This window comes from Dipodomys ordii, unplaced genomic scaffold, assembly GCF_000151885.1.
Source record: "Dipodomys ordii isolate 6190 unplaced genomic scaffold, Dord_2.0 Scaffold23, whole genome shotgun sequence".
Classification (NCBI taxonomy): Eukaryota; Metazoa; Chordata; class Mammalia; order Rodentia; family Heteromyidae; genus Dipodomys; species Dipodomys ordii.
This window is the reverse complement of record NW_012267239.1, coordinates 11,460,805-11,470,387: the sequence shown is the minus strand read 5'-3', so window position 1 is coordinate 11,470,387 and position 9,583 is coordinate 11,460,805. Positions and strand designations below refer to the sequence as shown.

At 58.2% G+C, this 9,583-nt stretch overlaps 1 protein-coding gene across 1 annotated transcript in view; it reads right to left on the bottom strand.

The window, feature by feature from the left end:
- Lhx5 (LIM homeobox 5) overlaps positions 1-9,583 on the bottom strand; it is a 23,616-nt gene that overhangs the window by 8,818 nt on the left and 5,215 nt on the right. The window lies entirely within an intron of this gene.

The following is a 9,583-nucleotide window of genomic DNA, read 5'->3' as shown; positions in this document are numbered from 1 at the left end:
GGGTGAGTAGTGGGTGGATGGGTGGGTAGATGGATGGATGGATAGACAGTCTAGTGATGGGTGGTCAGGCTGATGACAGACATGCTAATTTGTGGGCTGGATGGATTGATGGGCAGAAGAACGGATGGACGGCTGCAGGACAGGAGCCTGCTGAGCCGTGCTCCCTCTCCCCCCCCCTCCACCATTCTCCCCCCCCCCCCCCCCCCCCCCCCCCCCCCCCCCCCCCGGCTGCCCGCAGACGACGAGCGCATGCTGGTGGAGCCGGCCTGCGGGGCGGCGCTGGCTGCCGTCTACTCGGGCCTGCTGGGGAAGCTGCAGGCCCAGGGCCGCCTGAGCCCCTCGCTGGCCTCTGTCGTGGTCATTGTCTGCGGAGGCAACAGCATCGACAGCGGGCAGCTGCAGGCGCTGAAAGCCCAGCTGGGCCTCAGTTGAAGGCCCCAGAGACCCCCGGGACGCTCGCAGAGTCCCTGGTCTCCGCGGAGGACGGTGGGCTGCCCCGTGCTGGTCCCTCCACCTACAGGAAGCCCTCCTGGATTGCCCCTGCAGTGTGGCCAATAAACCCTTCTGAGCCGTCTCGTGGTCCTGTCTTTCTACCTTCCTGGGTCCCGTGTGTGAGGAGGCGACTTGGGGTCACACACAGGCACCAGGCCCGGCCTAGGGAGCTGGGGGACGGGGGAGGCAGCCAGGGGGACACTTCAACCAGGACTGGGCTGGAGAGGATGACCTCCATTTCCTCATGGACTTATTAAGTACTTGAACGTTCCAGAACTTTCCTCCTGTGTCTCCCTCTGCCCTCCCATGGCCTGGTGTCCATTCCCCCTCCGCACCTGGTGTGGACCGGGCCGGGGTCACCTGGCGGAGGGCCCCCAGGCCTTGGTGCCAGCTGGCCATGGGACCCCCCCCAGGAGCCCGGGAGCCCTCGGGAGCCCGGATGTGCGGTCCGCTTCTCTATGGCCACACGGGGGCAGCAACGCGCCTCCCACGGAGCCGGTGGGCAGCTGGGGCAGAGGCCTGCGCCCCGGGGGTCCCCTTGGCTCTGCTCCCCCCAGGGGACTTCCTCCCAGCTGGGGGTGCCGGGGCCCATGATCCAGGGGGGCCTTGGTATGGAGAAGCCCCTCCGAACCCTCCCCCACGGCCTTGCCAGGAGACACGCTGAGCGTGGGGGGTTCCCGCGAGGCCCAGGCCAGGCTCCGAGCAGCTGGGCTCCCTGACTCTCCTTGGCTGTGTAACCTTCCAGGAACGTGAGCTCCTTCTCTGGGCCTCTCTCTGCTTCCCGATGCCAGAGTCTCACCGGTCACATCCCACCTGCTCCCTCTCCCCACGCGCCCCTCCTTTCCCCCGGACTCAGCCTGCTTCCCTGGGTGCTGTACCTGTGGATGCCAGGACTTCAGGCCACAATGACGCTGTGAGCTGGATACAGCCAGACCTGAGCCCGACCTGTCCTGACACTCCAGCCTGGGGATCCTGCTCCCCGCCTCTGTGTTCTTAGCTGTGAAGTGGGCCCGCGGATGACTTTTATTGTGGGCCTCGCACATAGTCTTTGCACGACGGTTGGTTCTAGCTCCTGAGCACCCCAACTTCTGGGAACAGGGGACACCTAAGGTGTGCCATGGGCTTTCACAGTCCTTGGGTCCCAGAAGAGCTCCTGTGGTGGGTGCTAAAATGATTCCTCTTTTTCAGATGGGGAAACTGAGGAGAATGGCGCTGGGCCTCCCCGCCTCCCCAGCCTGGGGCCCTTATACTAAAGATCAAATGCTTGTCCATCCCTTAGATGCTCTGCCCGCTTTCCTTCACTCCAGCCTGCCATGTGCTCTGCGCTGCAGGATCCTATACAGCCTTCAAAGCCCAGCTTGAAAAGGCAGCCTCCTCCGGGAAGCCTCCCAGGATTGCCCCAGCTAGCAGCATTCTCCTCCATCGGTGCGTCTCCAGGCAGGGGGCAGAGTCTGCCCAGGCCAGGTGTCCCATCTCCCAGGCAGCCCTGCCTTGTGGGAGACGAGTCACCTGTGTGTTTGCTCTGCTCCTGCTCCCCGGAGCTGCAGATAAGAAGACTGTTGAGCTGTCCCTCATAACACATGACAGGGAGCCCAGATCAACCCTCTCTGGCTGGCACCCAAGGTATGCAGGGCGCTGGAGGGGTGCTGGGGATAGAGGAGGGAGGGGAGGCCCAGGCCCTTCAGGAAGGATAGGTGTGGCTGGGGTGGTGGTGAGGGGAGGCCACTTTCTGCCTCTGCCTTTTCTGGCCTCTGGTGTTTGCGTAGCCAGGCCTGGGGGCTGCAGGTGTGTGTGCCTACCTGACACCCATTTCCCAGAATCCCTGCAGGGAGGAGGCCTGGCTGACTCAGTCACTTACGACTAGCGACGTATTGTTTGATGTGACAGGAGGTGGGTCTGGGCACCCGTGGCTCAGGAGCCAGAGACCTGAGGATCCCAGTTCACAGCCAGCCTGGGCAGGAAAGTCCATGAGACTCGGATCTCCAAGGAACCACCAGAAAACCAGAATTGGAGCTGTGGCTTAAGTGGTAGAGCGCGCACACACACACACACACACACACACACACACACACACACACATGATCAAAAACAGCCACCCCCCTGCTCTTAAAGGCCATCCTTGGCCACTCCCAGCCCAGATTTTCCTGGAGCAGGTGCCTTGGCCGGCCTTCCTCCCTTCCTGCCCTGTGCCCCCTTCGCAGGGCAGGGCCTCTGTCTCTGGCCCCGCTGGTCTAAATGACCCCTCACCCTCTCTGGTCCCTTTGACCTCTCCCTTCTCAGTGTTTGTGCTTTTTAAATCTCCACCAAAAATGTCACGAGTAGCTTTCTTGTCTTCCTTCCAAACTCCCTGATAAATTCTGCAGGCCAGGCAACCCCAGGAGAGGTTTTCTGGAACAAGGAACCCCATAAATCACCCCACTGCCAGTCCAGCGTGGGCAATATCATATGTAAAAAGGTGTTTTCTGGGAGCACTGTGGGCAGGAGAATCCTATTACAAGCCGCCCCATTCATTACCGAGCGTCAAGTTCACCCGCGCCTGCCATTTTTTATTTTAAGTCCAAAACTGATTGCCTCCCCCCCCACACACACACCAAAGATCTAAAGAACAAAACAAATGTTTGAAAAACAAATAACAAAGTTTCTCCTTTTAGAGGGACAGAGGAGTGGACAGGAAAGGGTCTGTTTGTCTTATGTCGTTTTCTCCCTTTTCTGTGTGTGCCAGTGCTAGGACTTGAATTCAGGGCCTAGGTGCTGTCCTTTAGCAATCTGGCTCAAGACTAGTGCTCTGTGCCTTGAGTTTGTGGATTTTCCTGTTTGAGCTGGCTTTGAACTATGGTCCTCAGCTCTCAGCTTCCTGAGTCGTTAGGATGACTGGCGTGAGCCGCCAGTAGCTTGGACAGGGTCTCTTTATGTACCACAGACTGGCTTCAGCCTGCTTTGTGCTAGGATTACAGGCATGTGCTACTGTGTCTGCCTCTATAGAACACTGATTATTTTTTTTCTGGTCCCGGGGCTTGAACTCAGGGCCTAAGCGCTGTCCCTGAGCTTCTTTTGCTCAAAGCTAGTGCTCTACCCCTTGAGCCACAGCGCCACTTCTGGCTTTTTTCTGTGTCTGTGGTACCAAGGATTCGAACCCAGGGCTTCCTGCATGGTAGGCAAGCCCTCTACCACCCAGCCACCTTCCCAGCCCCAACACTACATTTTTAACCAGACACTGCTTTAGTGGCTGCTGGTCCGGGGACCCCATTTTGAATAACAAGGGACTTGCGGGGTCTGGTTTCTGACCCCAATGCTCCCCAGACCTTGTGTCCTTTCTTTGGTTGATGTAGGTCATGGTGGCCCTACACTGGAACATTCTCTCTAAGACTCACAAAGCAAGATCAATGCTCTTGCTTGTAGCAAGCTAGTCAGAAATCCCCCAACACCCCCCTCAGGACCCCGCCGGGCAGGTGCTGGGGGGTCCAGGCAGGAGGGGATGGACCTGAGCCCTGGCGTGAGAGAGAGAGAGAGATGAGGGAGGTGGCCCCCTGTCACACAAATGGCCCATCGGCAGCAACTCTAATGGTGGAGGAAGGGTAAACGGCCACTTCAGTGAGCAGGACAGAGAGGCGGAGAGGCGCCCCGGCTCCTATAAATCAGCCGTGTGCGGGGCTGGGAGGGAGGCAGGACTTAGCATTCCGGTCAGGGGACGGCGTCCTCATCATCGGAGCTGGAGACATAATTTATTCTGTTCATATCTTTTTACTGCACGACAAGACTTGGGAGCGGACGCCCGCCACAGCCATTCTGCATTTTAAATATTAGTCCTGAGCACGGAGCTGGGCCCTTGTGCTCACTGGGGTGTTTATTTCCCGGGGGGCGGGGGTGTGGCAGGAGGCTGCAGGCACCAGGAGAGAATGGCGGGCAGTGTGGGGGGGGCTTGTGATCTCAGTGGCCAGCATAGGCCAGCGTGGCGGCCCGTGGGGGCCGAGCCGGAGGGGACAGCTACCACGGGGCTAACCCCACCTGTGTGTCCTGGAGTACCCCCCCCACTCCCGGCCCCGCTAAAGGTCTTTTATTTTCAAATGGTAATAAATGCAGGTGATGAAGAGCTGGGAGGCGATGCGCAGATCCATTACTGGAGGGGGAGGGGCAGAGTGACGCGGCCGTGACGTCCTGAGCTTTCCGGCCTCGGCTGGGCTCAGTGCTGCCAAGCCTGGAGCAAAACCCAGGGAGGGACCAGCAAGAACTGGCTCTCGTCACACGACTCCTTCAAGGGCCTCTGACACGGTGTTGGAATTTCATCCATCCATCTGTCCATCCGTCTTTCTATCTGCCTGCCTCTCCATCCATCATCCATCCACCCATCAGTCCACTCTTCCATCCACCCACCCATTCATTGTCCATCAATCCATCGATCCATCATCCATCCATCCATCCATCAATCCACCCATCCATTCATCGTCAACCCATCTACCCATCCATCAACTCATCCATCAACCCATCCATCATCCATCCATACATCCATCCATCCATTCATCGCCAATCCACCCATTCATCATCCATCCATCCACCCAACACCCATCCATCTGTCCATCTATCCATCAACCATCTACCCACCCACCCATCTATCCCTCCACCCAACTACCCACCCATCCATCCATCCATCCACTCATCCATCTACCCATCCACCCATCCACTCATCCATCCAACCATCCACCATCCATTCATTCACCCATGCAGACATCCATCCATCCATCCATCCATCCATCCATCCATCATCCCCCATCCATCTGTGCATTTGTGTATCACTAGACAGGTGTGTGTGCTCTGTCTTTGGCTCACAAGCACCACAGTCTCTGAGTCTGCCCCCTCTGGCCTTGTGGTCCTGAGCAGCAGGCACACAGTCAAGCCTTGGTCCTCTGACCAGGGAAGTGGGAAGACGCGCCTGTCCCGGAAGCAAAGATTGGGGTTGAGGCAGAGGCGGCCAAGTGGTCCTGCTGATCCTCGCTGGGAGGCTGGCTCCATGGAAGCATCCTGGGCTCTGCTGTGGCCCTCCAGGGGGCGCCTGGGCACCTGTATTTTAACCCACGGCCCTCTTCTCTTGTCCTCTGAGAAAGCGGCTGTGGGCATGGGTGGATAAATGTCCTTTCCTGGGGTCTGGGAGCCTCACTGGTGGCACAGGTGACACTGGGCCATAGCAGGTGGTGGCTTGGCTTCTCCCCGCGAGATCCCTGGGTCCTACCCAGCAGGCACTGGGAAGATAAAATGACGCGCAGAAATGGGGGTGCCTGTGGGGGGAGGCGGGCTTTCTCTTCTGTGTCCTCTTGAGACACGCGCATACACGCACGGATTGAGGGATTCCCCCCCCCCCCACACACACACCCTGTTAGGAGCCCATTTCTGAGCAGCACACACTGAGGCACAGGACGGGTGACACGGCTCCCCAGCCAGCTGGCCTTTAAGATCCCAGAGCCCCTCGCTTCGGCCCCCTCCGCCATGCATCCTCAGGCCGCCTTTGCTTCCACACTGTCATCAGGAACACAAGCGGAGGCTGTGTGGGGGATCCCGGGCCTGCCTGCATTCGGACACTCTGTGCGGGTGGGTGGCCTCTCCTGCCCCCACGGAGGCTGAGGCCACCGCAGAGTCGGGCCTGTGGCCAGCCTGTGTGGCGTGGACCCACGTGCCCGCGTGCATGGGGCCTGTGTGCGCTGCTCTGTGCACGGGCTGCAGTATGTCCGGGGACTTCCATGCGTGTGTGTGCACAGGTGCTGGGGGGGTGTCTGTGAGGGGCCATGGGTGTCAGTGGCGTAGCCTATGCACACATGTGTGCATGCACACACACTCAAGCACTTGTACTGAGGAGTTTGCGGGGGGGGGTGTCTACTGGGACTCTTTCACCTTTGCTGCTCCCCAGAGGGCCTGGACACTTTGGAGCCCCTGTGCTGTCTGGGTGGGGCTAGACTGCCCGCCGTGGGGTCTGAGGGGTGGGTGACTGGATCTCCCCTGGGTGCCACTCCACCCTCCATCTCCCTCCTTCTTTTGGCTGTCTCTTCCTCCTTCCCTCAGTCTTATCTCCTCCCTCTCCCTTCCCTACTCTGTCCTCTTCCTCTATGCTGAGCACACTAGATGGAAAACGAACTTTTGGTTTGTGAATTGGGATGGGAGGGGAAAACTGAGAGAGAGCGAGAGAAGGGGACATCCCCCCCAAAAAAAATGTATTCCTTTTCTTTTTTCTTTCTTGTCTGTCATGAGGCCTGGGCGCTGTCCCTGAGCTCTTTTTGCTCAAGGCTAGTGCTCTATCACTTGGAGCCACAGTGCCACTTCCCATGTCTTCTGGTGGTTAATCAGAGATAAGAGTCTCATGGGGACTTTCCATCCCGGGCTGGCTTTGAACCACAATCCTCAGATCTCAGCCTCCTGGTAAGCTAGGGTTACAGGTGTGAGCCAAGAAATGTATTCTTTACCTGACTTACAAAATGGTGACCCCTCCATGCATCACCTTCATAATAAATAAATTAATTAATTAAAACAACTTGGAAAACCCCACACATTCTACACAGCATACACACACTGAACCATCCATCATCCTACGCATGACATGCATCACACGCATGTAATACACACATCACCTACCACAGACCTTACACACACACATCACAGAGCACACACCTTACACAAACACACATGCACACATATACCATACACACAAAATACATTCCCACACCTTACATAAACATCCACACCTCACACACCCCACAAGTGCACGCCAGGCTTTGCTGAGGGACAGACTTCCAGCGGTGTTGTGGAGTGCTGTCCACATCAGCTGGGGTGGGGGGATGGGCGTGGTCACGGCTGGATACAGATCTCAGATCTGGAAGCTGCTGTGTGACCCCCCCCTGCCCCCACCTGGAGCAAGTGGCCCCGGGGGAAGGGGCTTGGATTTCAGAGCATCGAGGAGAGAGGGCACAGGGCTGGAAGGCTGGAAGGCAGGCCCTGGTCACCCCCAGGCCCCAGGATGGCCTTTTGGATGTCCACAGTTTCTAAAGTTTCTGCCAGGAGCCACACAGCTGTCTGCTGAGGGAGCAGCGTGGCTCATCCCACTTCTAGGCAGCCCGGCAGTGTCACGTGAGGAGGAGAGGCGATCAGCCGGTCCCCTCCACGCAGGCCCTTGCTCTATTCTCACCCTTCCTACTCTGTGGACACAGAACCCCCCCCCTCCCACTCGGGCCCACACACAGGACGCGTGCCTTTATTTCATCATCTCCCGCTTCTACAACTCTGCAAGGCCTGAGCCGGGAAGGGGTGCAGCCTGCACGCCCCACACCTCCACTTATGCAAGTGGGGGGGGGGGAGGGGAGGAGACAAAGGGGAGGGGCTTGGCCAAGCCTCCTAAATCTCCCCTCCCCTTTCTGTGGGCCTTCTCCTCTTAATGCCCCCAGCCGGCCAGCATGCCGGCTCCCTGGGGGCCTGGGGGCCTAACACAGCCCTGCCGAGAAGCAGCTGGCCGGTCCACCCCTCCCTCCTTTGTCTCGCCCGCTTTTGTGTTGTTTTTGGGGATTACACAGGGGCTCACACGGGGGAAGAGGGTAGAACTCATTCTTGGGAGCCATTCATCCACCCGTCGACCATTCTGAAGGTCTGTGTAGGATGAGGGTCGTGTTAAAATCTGAGAAAACACTGGGTTGGGCTCCCACAGAAACCGTCCACCCCCACCCCCACCCACCACTGAAGGAATTCCCTTTGGACAAGCAGGGGTTATGCACCCCCATTCTTTTGATGTTGGAGACAAGAGGCCGAGAGAAAAAACATATTTCCATGGACTCTCACCCCTTAAGGTGGGAACAGAAAGATAAGCCACACATGCCGAGGGAAAAAAAGACTTTTTTTTTTATTAATCCTTTTTTTTTAAAAAAAAAAAGTAGATTTTTTTTGTTCTTTTTTTAAAATGCCTTTTTTTTTTAAGGTAACCCTCTTTCTGGCTTCCTTCCCTTCCCTTCCCCCGCCCACCTCTTACAAATATAAAAATGTCCAGCCCGGTGATCACTAGTGTACCATAAATAAACAGTAAACACAAAAACATACTTTATTTGTTTCTTCTTTATACAAAATAAGGAAACTAGAAGCGTTCGACTTCCAAAAAAGTAGAATATTGTACATCCTGACTGCCCAGCCCCCTGGCCCCCCGGGGAGCAGGGGCAGTGGCCCATGGGCCAGAGCTCAGAAACCAGACGCCTTGCCCAGGGAGGTACAGGGCAGCCTGGGTGGGTGTTCGAGTCCCGCCTGGACTGTCCAGGCTCCGCACACAAGTCAAGGTAGGCAAGAGAGGAAAGCTGGCCCCGGGCTGGCCACATCCTGGCCCCCTTCCTAGAAGAGCTGACCTTGAGACTCCAAGCTGGCCAGCAGGAGGTGCCAGCTCGCCCCCCATCCACGTGTTTCTCCCCTTCCCCCTCTCTCTCTCCCCCTCCCTCTCCTTTTCAATCTCTCTCTTATCATCCTTTTTTTGTTTTTAAGATGGGGAAAGCTGAGCGCAGAATAAGATTACACAATGCCCGCCGGGCTTGCGGCCAGTGGGGAGACCCCACGGTCCACCCCTCGGCCTTGGTCGACCCTCGCTTAGTTCAGAGAGGTGGGGGGGTGTCGGGGATTGTGGGGGGGGAGTCTCCTGACCTTCCAGAATATTGACTTTGGTCCCAAGAAATTGCTCATGGCTGGCCGGAGAGCGCTGGGCGCGGGGTGTGGGGGGGAGATGGGGGGCTCCCCGGGGGTCAGCGGGGCGCAGGGGGGTGACGGGCGGGAGGGGGGCTTCACGCCGCCGAGCAGCAGCTGCAGGTTGGGTGCGGACCCGAGAGAGGACCCCTGAGGGAGACCCAGGCCTCGATCGCGTCGGGGCGTTTTGGTTTCGGTGGCTGCATCCAGGCGTCGGGGGGGCTGGGGTCGTTGTGGGGGTCGTCGGAGACAGGGGAGGGGGCGGCCCAGCCCTCGGCCTTACCACACGGCCGCCTCGTTGAGCTCGGGGTTGGGGTGCGCCAGCGCCCCGCTGTAGCCGCCGGTGCCGCTCATGGGGAAGGGCGGGCTGGGGCCGCCGCCGAACACCTCCCCGGGCATGGGG